At 43.7% G+C, this 14,246-nt stretch overlaps 1 protein-coding gene across 13 annotated transcripts in view; it reads left to right on the top strand.

Annotated features, from left to right (window-relative positions):
* ENOX1 (ecto-NOX disulfide-thiol exchanger 1) overlaps positions 1-14,246 on the top strand; it is a 383,990-nt gene that overhangs the window by 97,652 nt on the left and 272,092 nt on the right. Inside the window, exon 3 of one of the 13 annotated variants that reach the window (XM_074564943.1) lies at positions 9,892-10,004. The exons of 11 other annotated variants lie outside the window; for them this stretch is intronic. The gene's annotated coding sequence lies outside the window, so the exon portion shown is untranslated. Of the gene's footprint in view, positions 1-9,891; positions 10,005-10,040; positions 10,057-14,246 lie in introns of those variants that run through there. One more of the 13 variants, XM_074564979.1, reaches the window with a different exon arrangement.

Genomic DNA, 14,246 nt, shown 5'->3' with positions numbered 1-14,246 from the left:
TGTCCCCTCCCCTCCCCTCCCCTCCCCTCCTCTCCCTCTCCCTCTCCCTCTCCCCTCTTGTTTGGTGTCCCACCCTCAAATGGGAAGGACTGTGGTTTGCTAAGGGTCTCAGTGGAAAAGAAGGCTTAAAAAAAATTGGGAGGAATCAAATGGCAATTTCTCATGTCATAGATGCTGTAAAATTTGTCTCTTATTGTGGCACTGTTAAAATGACTGAAAATAGATTATTTCTTAAAACACCATAGAAAAGATTTTTGTGATGCATCCTTTCCAAAATGGGATAATGAGTAAGAAAGTGGAAGGCAAAATGCGGGAGTTTGTTTCAGAGGTATGGGTATTGTGCATTAGATATTATAGATTCCAATGGAAAACCAGTTATTTTAAACTGCTGTTCGAAACCAAAATGCTGTTTGGACCAGTTCGTTTTCGCTTCCACTTGGGTTTGAACATTTCACGTCCCCTGGAAATTAGACGTTGAAACCAATAATGCATTAAGCTGGAAAGTGCTGGATCTCACGCATATTAAGCAGTAAATACTCTTGAGTTTTTATCATTGCTGCATACCTTTTGATAGCCAGTCCCATAATAATATAATATGATGCCTAGAACTGATGTGTTTATTGTTCTAAAGAGATGAATAGCCATATGTTTACCCTGGCTGCCAGATAGAAGGAAAGATTTCCAAAGCACTAAATATAATATTGAACTTGCTGCATTAAATGGTCTGTCTTTATTTTGGCTAGGTCACTTATCTGTTAATTGTGATCTGTAAGTCTAGTTACAAATATTTTTTAAAATACTGTCAGAAAATCAAATCCTGTGTTTACATTCCTTGTGGGCAGAGGAACAGGTCAGTCTCTTGTCTTATTGTGATATCCCGAACACTTCCAAATGCTTCTTCATCTGTGCATTTTGAGGTGAATGCTGCTGTAAAATCCAGGTCACTTCAATTGCACTACAGCTGAAACACAATCTCAGAGGTTTTTTGGTAATATATATGCCCGCTGAGTTACAAAAAATGGTTTCCTCAAGGCAGGCTTTCTTAGCATGGATGCGGTCCTACTGTAAGGTGTCGAACCTCTCTTTTTTATAAAGTGGAGCTGCCTCTGCCTCTGACTTTGCAGCTCAGATAATGGGCAGATGAAGCGCAGGACAACCACTGGGCGCATAAGCATATCCTTAAAGGGATCTATTTTGTGGGACTGGAGAAAATAGAGTCTGTTTGGAATAATCTAGCTAAACTAGCAAATATTCAGCTTCCATTTATTTTCAGTTGTCTGTGAAGGTAAAGAGATTAGTGTTTGCCTACAGAGGAATCACATTGGATCTGCCTTTTAAGTTGTTACAGGATATACAGTTGGGTAGGCACATCTGTAGGGCTGAAATGAGAGAAGTCTCTCGTTTGTTTTCTCCAGTCAAGCATAAATCTCTAATTTTAAGGGCATTCTACCCTTGGTTTAGATTTGTTTATTTTAGTTTTATAGACCCCATTTTAAATCCATTTTAATGAGCTGTTTATGCAGTGATAGTGTTTTTAATATATGTTTAGGTTCTGTGCGCCTCTAAGTGAGGCAATGATGCGTGGAGATGGCATGAATTAATAATATGGCAAAGGCAACTGAAATATCTCCGATATACCAGCAAAACAAGATTTCGATGTGGGTGCCTGTCTGCTGGTTTGCTTGCCCCTGCCTGAGACCAACAGTTCAAGCTGCCATTTCTTTCATTAGGGGTGACTGGTTTGGCTGGCCCCGCTGCGTCCTGGAGCGAGTTAGGACTCCCACTGTGGTGCATGAATGGTCTCAAGGATGCTGTGGTTGTGGGATGAAGATTGGGGAACCGAGGAATGCCAGGAACCAGCATTTCATCCCGTATGCCGTCTGCAGGACAATCATCCTGCACTTAGCTCGGTCCGTATGGGTGAAGTGAAGTAGAATGCTACTAAGACTCAAGCCGGCATATCTAATTAGCTCAATAATCACCTTCACCCAGGGCCGTAGCTGGCCAGCTTGAGAACTTCTGCAAGTATTTGAAAAGTGTTGCAAGCGAACACAGATCCCAGCAACCCGGAAGCATCTCTGCTAGGGAGCATGATGCATAGGCAAAGTTAACTGGGCAAAGACTTTTTTGATGCCGTGTTTGCCTGCAGCTTTTCTAATCATGACAGGTCTGCATGGGACAGTTTGGTGACCTGAGACTTGCCACAGCGCAAGGTATGACAAGGCTTTTTGATGGTCTTTATGTGTGCCTACTTCCTGGCCACTCAGAAGGAGCTTCATAATTTGTCTCCAGACATATCTTGAATATAATAACAGGAATAATTAAAACTCAAATAGCAATTTGGTGCTCTGACCATCTGGGATCCAGGCTGAGAGATGAGATATAGTATAGGCCCTAAAGCTGTTAGTAAGGTAAGCCTTCTTACTCTTTTTTTTATTAATTAATTTAAATGGCTCTTAAATGATTTTTAAATGAGTTCATACTCACAACAGCTTTGAAAATCTGTGTCTTGCCGGTGGGATCTGACTGCTGCTTCTGCTGCTGTGTCTTGGTCTGATTCCCAGCTGGAAAAGCTGAACCTCTGTATCAGCTGGGTGCAACCTCAGCACAGTGATAAAGGAAAATAAACAGAAATAGTTGGAAGCTTTTCTAAACACCAGTTAGAGAATCCCTTTTCTAATATATGGACCCCAGAGAGAAAAGAAAACAGAGAGGAAGAGGATATTACATGTGCTTTATTTGCATAAGCATGTGATGGCTGTGTTCCTTGCTTGGAAGGAGGATGCTGAGAAGTACTGCGTGTATGAAGTTAAAGCTGATGAAAGTGTAATACACAGTAGTGTTTTATGGAATATGACTTGTAACAGGGTTTTCTTCTCCCCTGGTAGAATAGTCTGGAAAGGTTGAATTGGGTTTTATTCCACTAAGGCAAGAGACTACACATTGTGGTGGTATAAGGGAAGAACTGGAAGAGTGGCAGTGCCAGGGCAGTTAATTCTGGGCTCACCTTTGGGCTTGTCCATCCCACGTATAGCAGCAGAGTAAAGAGGAGTCGCAACCGCTCCGCTTCTTTTCCAACCTAAAATAGTGTCTCCATGGCAGGGTGTGCCACTCCAGTGCTGCCATTCCCAGGCTCATCAGACTCATTAAGGGACGGAGCTAATGCTATCAGTGCAGTGGTACACTGATGCAAATGAGCAACTTTCATTCCCTGTGACCCAGGCAGCTCGCTTGGAGTTAGGAGGGCTTATCCTGAGGCTGTGTCCCAAACACTGAGGTGCTTATCATCTCACGCCTCCTTAGCTGGGGAAAGCCTCTTGTGAGCATGGTGGAGTTAGACTTCCAAAAGCCTGTAGAGGAGGACCAAGGAGAATGAATTCCCAGTTAGTAGCAAAGGGGAGAGGGAATCCATCCAGATGCTGGGTTCAGCGGGAAGGGGAAGGGGAAAAGGCTGGTTATTTCCCTGAAGGACTGCTTTTAAGCTCCAGGGGAAGCTGGGTCAGGTGAGAAACGTTTAGGGTGGGTGTAGGTTTTTGGCCAGGTGAGTAGTCTAATACTGATTACGCCATTTTTGTTTGATTAAAAAAACTCTGTCTTTAGTGCAAGAGGAGTGGCAGAAAAACATCCTGTGATTTTTCATTTTGCAGCCAGCACCACAAAGCACAAAAATCAGCTCTTGGCAGCCCAGCAACGAGCAATGTTGTCCCATGCTTTGCTGCAGCAGTGACTGCTGCAACAGTAGTTTGAAGAGCTGATGCTGCCCCAGGTTGCCAGTCAAGCCCTGGCTGGCCCTTTTCGAGGGCAGCCAGCTGATGTCTCTGTGATGCTGTCAGCTTCAGGGCTGTTGGTCAGACAGCTTGTACCTTTTAGTCTCAAAAAGCTCATGTCATCAGCAAGGTTTAGGACTAAAAAAGCCAAAAGGCATTTTTTAAAAGGCCACCAAAAGATGCATTTTTCTACCAGGGTCTCCCAATATTATTTTTTTTTTCCTTTTTGCTGTTGCTCTGTGCCTGACAGATACTTGCAATCCTCACTTGAAGGTCCACACTCTGGTGGGCAGCCTGGAGTTAATCTGAGCTATTCTGGCAGCTGTCTTTCAGACCTGGGTTTACCAGCCTGATCTCAGCCAGCAGCATTTGCAATCCGTGCTGCTGAGAATTATCAGGCCCAAGAACTAGTAATGTCACCTAAAAGGCAATTCAGAGGCATGCATTTCAGTCCGTCCTTAGCAATTGCCTCTTGAACTGGCTATGGTTTCTTGTAGAAACCGTATGAGGTACCCTGGGAGGCTTTATCAGAGGAGGGATACCGAGTTGCCAGTGGCAATTGCGACTGTGGGTTTCCGTACCAGCTTCTCAGACCTTTTCAGCTCATTCATTCCCAGGCTGTGAGCTGGGAAAGTTCCTGCTCAGTTCAGGTGTTCCAGAGCGTGGTTGATTCTCGGGTATGTTGGGTGTGTCTGGGGGATGCTCATGGTAGGAGTATGACTGTAGCACTGCGTACGGCTGGGAAGAGCGCAGGGAGAGGGGAAGGGTAGGGACCGGCAGGACTAGACAGTTTAATTGTGAGACGCTGAAGCCCTTCCCTTCTCTCTCACCTGGGCAGCCAGGCAGCCCCTTCAGCTTGCATCTGAGGAGCTTCCCTTCAGCACTTAATTTGCACTTTTTCAGGGTCCCACCAGACCCTGAAATAAACAAACAAACCCCTAGTAAATGAAAAAAAAACCAACAAAAAAACACCACAAAATCACCACCAGAAAAATAGAATCACGGGTAGGAAGGAGGAAAGCTTTGTTGTGAGTGGGTCACATATAGGAGAGCCCCTACAGGAGATCTGCTCCATAACAGGTCATTTCCACCCCTGGGTGCTATTCACAATAGAGGAGCTGTGTTGATTTGGTACTCAAACAAGAGGACAGAGGAGGATGACATCCTGGAAGAGTCTTCTACCACTTTGTAAAGGACTGGGACAGTCTCGCCACTGAGAGTTTCAGAATAACTTGTTCTGCTGCATAGGACCTACAGGCTTGCAGCCTTCGAAGAGCCAGGAACAGGGTTGGTTCAGTCCACATTGTCTTGCAGCCATATAAGAAGGCGACAGCACATCTGGAGATTGCTGTCTAGAGATATACAAGATATACAAGAGATGTACAGGCTGACAACTTCTGTGCATCCTTCAGAAAAATAAAAAGTGACCCTCCAGGAGGGTGTCCATGTAGGCATCCTTCCTCTTTGCCCCAGGTTGGAAGTCTTTTGGGGCACTTAGGGACTGACTAAGAACATCCCCTTGGGATAAGAGGAAGGGGGAAATTGGCATCCCAAGAATACCAGTTTATTGTAGTGGTGGTGTATGGATGCTGCCCTCCAGCTGGCCGTGTAGAGCAGGATAGAGACGATTGCTGCCGGGGGAAAGCCCATCCCTCAGGCCGGCCGTGGGACCCCTCATTCCTGTATTCCTGCCCTTGCAAATCTTCATGTCTAACGGCTTTTTTCTCTCCCTGGCTCACTCCATTTGTCACTTGGGCTGAGCTTGGCTTTCAGCCCCATCAAAACCCTTTAACCACCACCCTGCTTCCCATCTCTTTGGTCCTAATTTCCTTAATCTTTTCATACTCCCACCTTTTCTTATGTTCCCAGGGGAATACAAATGGCTGCTACATGCCAAAAGATACCACCCATCCCAAACTGAAATAAAAAAGTAGTACCGAGATGTGAGTGTAATGACTGTAATTAACTGTCTAGTCTCATGACAATTGTCCTCTCTTCTCCTTCTTTCTCCCTCAGGCTTTGCTGTTCTCTCTCACTCTTTCACTTCTGCAATAGGAGTAAATTCCTCATGACAGGGGATTGTCTTTTGCTTGTTTAATATGCCTGCCTGCTTTAAACACTACCTTAATGGTAATTCCAAAAGTATAAGGCACAGAGTCATTTCTCTACCCAGACTGCACAGGACTGAGACGCTGTAGCACGTTACTGGAAGAAAATCTATCTTATTCCTGCGGGTGAAACAACAGATCATCTTAACGGGAAATGAAATGACTAATAGCAACTGGCCCGCGCTGTTCCTGTGACAGGCCAGCTTGTTGAGAGTGCTTTGGTGACTGATAAGATAAGGGAATGGAAAAGAGACGTTGAGAGGCCGTTTCATTCAAACTTAAACAAATCTCACGCGCTGTAGATTGGTTGGTGTCCTGCCCTAATATTTCAATTTTATTAGCAACCAGAAAAACAAAATCAAAGTTCCCAAGGCACAACAAAACAAAGTGAAAGTTCCCAAGGCGCAACAAACCAAAACAGGCTAAATAAAAATATGCTCGAAGACATGCATAATGTATTAACTGTATTTTGCTTCATTTGTAAAGAGCAAAAGAGAACAAATAACCAGCGTTTGGCCCCTTATGGGCCTTTGTCAGGGACGTACTTCTCTGAGCTGTTCAGTGGGGGAAAAGATTTTAAAAAACATTTTTTCATAAGAGTTTTTCAAGCTGCCCTACAAATATTTATTAACTACTATGTTCTTGGGCTTTAGTTGAAGCAGGACATTTCCAGCTCTCTGACTAGTTGGAGAAAATTTGTACCACAAATAAAGGAAACCTGCAAGCCTGTCTCTAGCCCCGTATCCTTGTTTGTGAAAGTGGGTGCTACTGAGCTGTACAGAACAATTTCCATGCACGTGGGCTGCCAGGATAGGACTTTTAAACCAGGGTTTCTATGATACCCACCTCAAAATTGCAAGTAATAATTTAGAAGGTTTTTTTTTCTTCCCAACTTAGTCATAAATCCTCTTACAGTGTAACTAAGTGAAGTAGATTTGAAGACTGTATTTTAAAACAAAACGTTTCTTTTTTATTATTATTCTTTGGTCTTTTTTTTTTCTTTTTCCTTGAGGGGGAGTATTCTGCAGATGCTTTAGAAATTAGAGTCTTATTTCCAGTGCAGAAACAACCGTTCTGGCTCAAGTGCTGTCCTTAGCCTGACTCCTGTCCGCACGCTGTCTAGTCCACACCCAGCTGTCTGCTGTTTTGTGCCAGAGCTTGCAGGCCCAGCCATCACTTGGAAACTTGTAGGAAACAGCATCAAAATATGTCCTAAATAAAATAGCATGGGTTTTCTGAGGGACTTCATATCCTCTTCTGGATTTAAAGCACTATATATATGCCGTGGTGCTGTTGGCAGATGGAAACTAGTGTTTTTAGCAAGTGGATTTTAAAGGTGGCAGATTCCAGGCAAACGAAACAAAACAGTTTTTCTTCCTATTCTAATTCTTGTTGGATATACACTTGGATATCTGAAGAAACAGTGTGAACTTCAGATGTTTACCTGAAATGACCTTTGTGAAATCTAGATATTTGTATTTGCAAACTTGTAGTCCACATCCAAAATGTGTAAGGATTTCTTTTGTTGAACTAATTCGCAAAAGAAGCTCAAGCTTTCTCTGTGACCTCTTTATACCCTACGGAAATCCCTCTCTAATTTTTGTAACAGCTTCTATGTTCAAAAGCTTAAAAAAGTAAATTAATTTTTTCAGTCCAACTGCAGAGCATATATGAAAGTAGAAGCTTGTGTTTCAAAGAAGTGTCCCACTTGTATTTGTATGGTGCAAAATGCATCTGTCCTCGTTTCATCTGGGATAGAGTTAATTGTCTTTCTAAGGGCTACTGTGTTTCGTATTTAATATGAAAGGAATGTCAATAATGCATATTGTTTCACTTGTTGCTAGGTGATGTTTATACTATTCAAGGACTTTTTTTCAGCTTCCCATAGAAGCTGAGAAGGAGCATAGACAGAGCAATGGAATGGTCAATGGAATATTCCATACCATAGACATCATGGTATATAAATGGGGGTTGGCCGGGGGGGTGAGAATCCGTGATCGCTGCTTGGGATGGACTGGGAAACCAATTCACTGGGTGGTGAGAGTGACTTGTGTTGTATTACTTCATCTTGTATATTATTTTACCATTTTTTTTTTCATTTTCCTGTTATTCTTCTAGTAACCTGTCTTCATCGCAGCCCACGAGGTTTTTTTTCCTTTCCTTTCCCCTCCTTTTCTTCCTCTTCTCCCTGCCCTTCTGGAGGGAAGGGAGAGCTGCACGAGTGGCTGTGTGGTGCTGGCCGGGGTTAAATCACAACAACTTCATATGCTGCCATACACGCAGACCATCCCAGATTTTGGAAATTCTTTATGAGACATTTCTTCCCTCGCTAATTTCTTGCTTTTATGATCTTTAATATGCATGTGTACTTGCAAACACAGAAGTTCAACTGCTGTTCTTTGAAAGTGTGGTGCTTAGGACTACTGAAGACCCTGTCTCCGTAATTCCCAGAGGTGGCCTCTGTTTGTACTTACACAATCTTCAGTATAAGAGCTGCCTCTGCATGCAACTTTTCCATTATTCTGTTATTATTTCCATTATTAGCTCGTGGCACAGATGCCTTGGCGGTGGGGACATTACAAATGCACACAGAAGTCACTTGCAGGCACAGGAGGAATCTGTTTTGTTCAAAACATGACCTTAATTTGCATGGCTGTAGCTGCTTGAGCGCAGACACTTTGCAATTTTAGTGTTTGAGCAAGAACAAGCGCTTTAAGAATTTTTTCCAATACGGAATTCTTGCTGCTCTTTGCTGTCCAGAAGATGCAGGATGGGTTTGCAGAAACTTCCACATGCAAGGCTATAGAAATGTGAAAGGATGCCACTAACATTATCCCTTGGAAGACACCCCCGATACAAAATTGCGGTTTGATTGGTTGTTGGGGGGTGGGTGTGGTGTGTGTGGGTGTTGTTTATTTTTATTTCATTCAAGTTTTTCTTCTTCACGGAAAGCTTTTTGCCACTAGTTGCAGACTCCAAAGTCAGTGGTGACATGGCAAGGGTGCATCCAAAATCTAACAGATCTTAGTTACGTTTTTGCTTCTTAAAGTGTCTGTCAGTCTGATTTGTGCCTAAGGAGCAGCTTGTTAAACTGGAAGCGAGCAGGCTGGGGATGTGGGTAGGGAAACTGTTCAGAAAAATAACGACCCTTTCTTCCATCAAGGGCATCTGCCCGCTTGTTACTGTGATGGTATGGAGTCATGGAATGCTTCAGGTGTCCTTGCTGATAGGTAGCCAGAAAGGCTCTTCTCATCTCAAGCAGAACCGGTTGTATACGAACGTTGGCACGGCGAGACACACATGTATCCCCTCCAGGCTTAATTAGGTGACACACAATAACTGGGGGGTGAAAGTGGAGCCCAGCAAGAAGCTCCAGCAAATCTCCATCCCGACAGTTTATCTAGTAAGAAATAGCCTCTACTCTACACAGGTTAGGACAGCAGTTTTCAACTTTATTTGTGCTGTAAACCTCTTCCAACCACAAAAATTACTTTGTGGCCCCGGTCCCATCAGATTATTTTAAATAAATACAAACATGGCAAGTGCTTGTACCCCTTCTGGAAGCATTTTGCAATTGTGATTAGTTCATGGACCTTGGTTTTAGAGAAGGCAGTTCAGTCCAAAAGACCACTTGCCACTCTGCATAAAATGGATCCTCTGATACCATCGGTGCATAATTTTTTCTGGTTCAAGGACAAGACTCTATCGTAAGTAAATCTCTATAAGAAAACAGTGTCAAAAGAAATCAGAATAAGCCTTTTGCAAGAAAGGGTAAAGTTAAAGCATTAAAAAAAATAATAAAAAAAAAGAGTTTGTATAACTCATTAACTTCTGACGTTTTAATGCCTTCCCTCCAGGAAAATTAAAAGAAATGGACAATGTTTCTGTTCTGCAAGGGACTTGTTGAAAGTCTTGTCCACATAGTAAACCCACATTGGCAGAAAAGTATCCATGACAGAGAGTTACTCCTCTGAATAATATCTAAATATTAACCAGAATTTTTATTTCATGTGCAGATTTCCCAAATCATTGCAGTGATCGGAAACTTTTGCCAGCTGCTCCAGTGCTTTGATCGCTATTCCTGACATAAGACCCTCCTTTGTTCTCCTTCTTGTCTTCCAGTAACAAAGTAAGAAGAAAGCCAAGTTTTGCTTTCCATTGCTCCTTATGATCAGCTCTGGGTATGGACTCAATTTGTGCTGCTTTTGGTACTGTAAAAACCCCATGATAATGCAAAGTTGCTTTTTGTTAATAGAGCCAGCATTTGCGGTCCTGATAGAAGTGTTCTCCTCCTCCTCTGGACTTACTGCTGCCACTGTGTCTCAGGCAGACTTCATGGTCTTAATACTAAACTGGCCCTTTGCTGAGGGAGTTACTACGCATAATGGTATTAGATGCATCTAATTTTTGCATCTAATTAGTGCATCTAATTAGATGCACTATTTTTCCTCCCACATGCATGTGCGCTACCTTCCTGGTATCTCTTAGAAATTCTTTCCTCCTGTTGTAAGTGGTCTCATTTCTAGGTATATGGAGGTTGCAGTATTGTGTATTGGAGATGCAGCTTTGCAGAACAATGAATAATTTTATTTGCAGGATACTGTCGATCTGGGTAGGAGACACAAATATGTCATTGCTTGACAAAGATTGAATGGATCTGAGTCTTTTTTTTTTTTTTTTTTTTTTTTTTCAGACTGGGTTACAGAAATGCCTCCGCAGTCAATTGGTTTATACCACTTTGGGCCCATTTTGTGATCTGTTCATGCTGGTGCTATACAGGATTTAACCAGGCTACACGGATATTAAGAAAATCTGTGTTTGCGTGAAACAGGTCCTTACTATATTATAATGGGAAAATTACTGCTGTTTTTATTCCTGTTAGGATCAGCAGTAATTTAAGCTCGATTGTAGCTGCTTCATACTAATATTAAAGTGGTTATGTGCTCTGAAATATTATGGTGTTCCTTACCTTTCTCCCCTCATTTCTGTGCCGTCTCTCTCAACTGGCTGTTCTGTCTTACGTGTGTGCCTGCTACTGCTCTGGGCTCAGGTGGCCAACGCTCATCTCCTTGTTTCACTGCTAGTCCACTCATAGTGAAAATCTGTATATTTTGCTCACATTTGGGCTCACATTTCTAGGGCATTTTGTTCTAGCTCTGTGCTCGGCAGCCTCCTGGATGCTTTCAGCTGGACCCAGCTTAGCAGGAAGTGATTATTGCCCTCCGTTCATCAATTGTGAGTCCACTTCTGAAGTACTGTATCTGCTTTTGGGCTCTCCAGTACAAAAAAGGTTTGAACACACTGAAGCAAGTCCCACGGAGGGCCACCAAGATGCACAATGGGCTGGAGTAGGTGATGTATGAGAAGTGGAGAGATCAAATGAAAAGAAGGCCACTGGGGGAATCTTACTGCTGTCTACGACTAGCTACTAGGAGGGGATAGATAAGTCAGAGCCAGACTCAAAGGTCCATGGTGATAGGAGAAGAAGGAACAGGCACAATTTGTAGCATATGAAATTCTGATATTTGGGGAAAAAAGAATCACCATGGGTGTGATCAAACACTGACACAAATTGCCCAGAAAGGCTTTGAAGTCTCCATTCTCAAAAATATTCAAAATTTGACTGGAGAAGACCCTGAACAACCTGCTTTGAGCAGCAAATTGGACCAGATGACGCCCAGGAGTCACTTCCAATGTAAATTATTCTTTGATGATCTTATCTTCAGAGAGAGAAAGTAAATTACATGGGCGGCTTTGGAGATATGGATGAGAAGTACTGGGAATCGATCTCCAGAGATGTAGGTTTTTGGGGGAATAGCTAATCATAGAACAGCCCAGGTTGGAAGAGACCTTGAAAGATCATCTGTCCAACCTTTCGTGGAAAAGGGAGCCTAGATGAGATGGTCTAACACCCTATCCAGCCGCATCTTGAAAACCTCCAGTGATGGGGACCCTACCGCGTCCCTGGGGAGGTTATTCCAGTGGTCGATTGTTCTCACTGTAAAAAATACGTTTCTTATATCGAGATGAAACCTCTCCTGGTGCAACTTGTACCCATTGCCCTTCATCTTTTTCATGTGGCTCCTCACGAAGAGAGAGTGTCCCTTCTCTTTGTAGCCGTTCTTTAAGTACTGGAATACTGTGATGAGGACCCCCCTGAGCCTTCTCTTTTCCAGGGTGAGGAGTGGCAATGGCTGAATGAAAATTCCCCTTCAGAGTTTCATAAACAGTGGCACTGACAGAGAGCAGAGCGAGATGGCTTGCAGGAAGGCGAAGGACAGAAACCAGAACTCTAGCCCATGTTCTATTTTTGGAGGACTTGGAGAGAAACTGGGCACAGAATACCACTGCTGACCTGCGGTTTGTCGGGACGCAGCTAATAGACAAAGGACGTGGAGCACTGGCTGACTCCTGTCCCCCTACGTGGGGGCAGCAAGCAGGGTCCTGCCCAAGGTGCTCACAGCTAGGCAGGGCTGACCGACTTCCCTTGCTCCCCGCCCCCCGCCTGTCTGCCTTCAGTCTCGGGGGTCACCCAGGCTGCTGGCAGCACAGCAAGGAGGCTGGCAAGTATCGTTGCATTAGCCTTTATTAAAGGCTGTTAGCATTGTGTGCTGTGACATGTACCTGCTATTTATTGCTTTCTCCCTGGGTTGCATGTTATCGTCTTGGATGGATGTGAGCCAGCTTCCAAATCCTGCCCTTCCTCTTTCCCTCCCGCTTGTTCAAAATCCAGCTGTATTCAGCAAGTATAAAAGCGCTGACCTACGGAGCCCATGACAGCCAGCTGCAGTCCCCTACCCCCTTTCTTTCCTGTTTCCCTTGCTCATTTTTCAATTGAAGCAGTTCCGCTCTCTCCAGTGCTCAAAATGGGAACCGTGCTCCTCAGTGCAGAAACTTTCTGCCCCTGCCATTAGTCACACAAGGAGTTCATTTGCCAGCTGCACCAGGTTAGGAAAAGGATGACTTGTACCATAAACATGTGCCATGAGCGCCAGCTAGTCCATAATTCAGTTTTCAAGTCTATAACATGTTTTGCTCAAACAAGTAATTAATTCAGTTCACCATTTCAAGTTTGTTATGAGCAGTAATCTCAGTAAGGCACTGTTCAGCAGTATAAATCCTAGGAAGTCGTTATTTATAAGTATAAATCTTACTGCAGCATCCTCTGATCAGTAAAATAGGGCTTTTTCTGGCTGGTCGGGCGTCCTCTATGTCACAGCTGCTTGGGGAATGGCAAACAAAAGCATTAGACTGCCCATGTGAATATTCACCTCCCTTCTCCATACAGCAAAGTGTCCCCAGATTCTGCTGTTCATTGATAACTTCACCCCATGGGCCCCTTTGCATGACAGGTCCCTGGACCGAGGAGTCACAGAGGTGTCAACCGTAGAGAGGAATCCCAATCTGGTTTGCCCTGTGCAGTAAACATAAAGCTGGCTTCTGTCCTCTGGGCGCTGGAGGAGCTGGAGAGGAGCTACGAACTCCCAGACTTTGTGCTCTGAAAGTCAGGAGGAGAAGAGGAGGGAAAGAGAGCTATGACGTGTGGAGACTTCCAAAAGTGGAAGCAGGCTCTGTACCTGGCATTGCAGAATTGTGAGAGAAAAAACACGTATTCTTTTGTGTGGTGAAAAAAATGAACAATGAGCAGCACCTGTAGTTTCCTTGCCTTTTGGCTGTCGTAGGTGAAAGGTCCAGACCCATCAGAACACTACTGTTTACTATTTCCCAGCATCTGGTAACGAGTTGTGACCTGGAAGCCTCTGCAAATTGAGGGAGGTATGAAATTTTTTTTCTCTGGGATTTTTTTCCGGAAAAGTAAATAGGACATTCCCTTCATTGTCATGATGCTGGTGAATATAGTGGGACCAAGAGTCTGGAAACAAAGGGATGTGCTATGGTAGAGCGTAAGCTGGCTGTGTGAATTAAAGGTAGATAGCAAAGTGATACCTACAAGTGAGCAACTCTCTGCAACTTCTCCATCAAGCCGAAGGGAACAGCAGTCCAGGGCATTGAGTGTCCCTGCGTGCTCTAAGCCAAGTGTCAGCTTGTCAGGGGGCCGGGAATCGCAGGGGTGGAAACGACAGGCTGCCAAGCCGGTCACACTGATGGAAGCAATGTTTCCAATGAGGCAAGAGTTAAACTTTGTGGCCAAGAGTTAAACCTCACGAACCTGTGTCAAAACAACAACCGTTTTGTAGTTCATGTGTTTTTTATGCATTTATACTGTTAAAAAATAAGTCTTATTTGGAAATATGTTTTAATTTTGAAACTTTTTTATTTCCCCACTTACATACTGCTCTTGCACTATAAAAAGGCATCATCTGCTGCTTTTAAAATGTACTGTAAGCTGCAAGACTTGCATAACAAATGC

Source organism: Larus michahellis, chromosome 1, assembly GCF_964199755.1.
Source record: "Larus michahellis chromosome 1, bLarMic1.1, whole genome shotgun sequence".
NCBI lineage: Eukaryota > Metazoa > Chordata > Aves > Charadriiformes > Laridae > Larus > Larus michahellis.
Note: the sequence above shows the minus strand (reverse complement) of the source record. Positions and strands in the feature narration are given on the sequence as shown.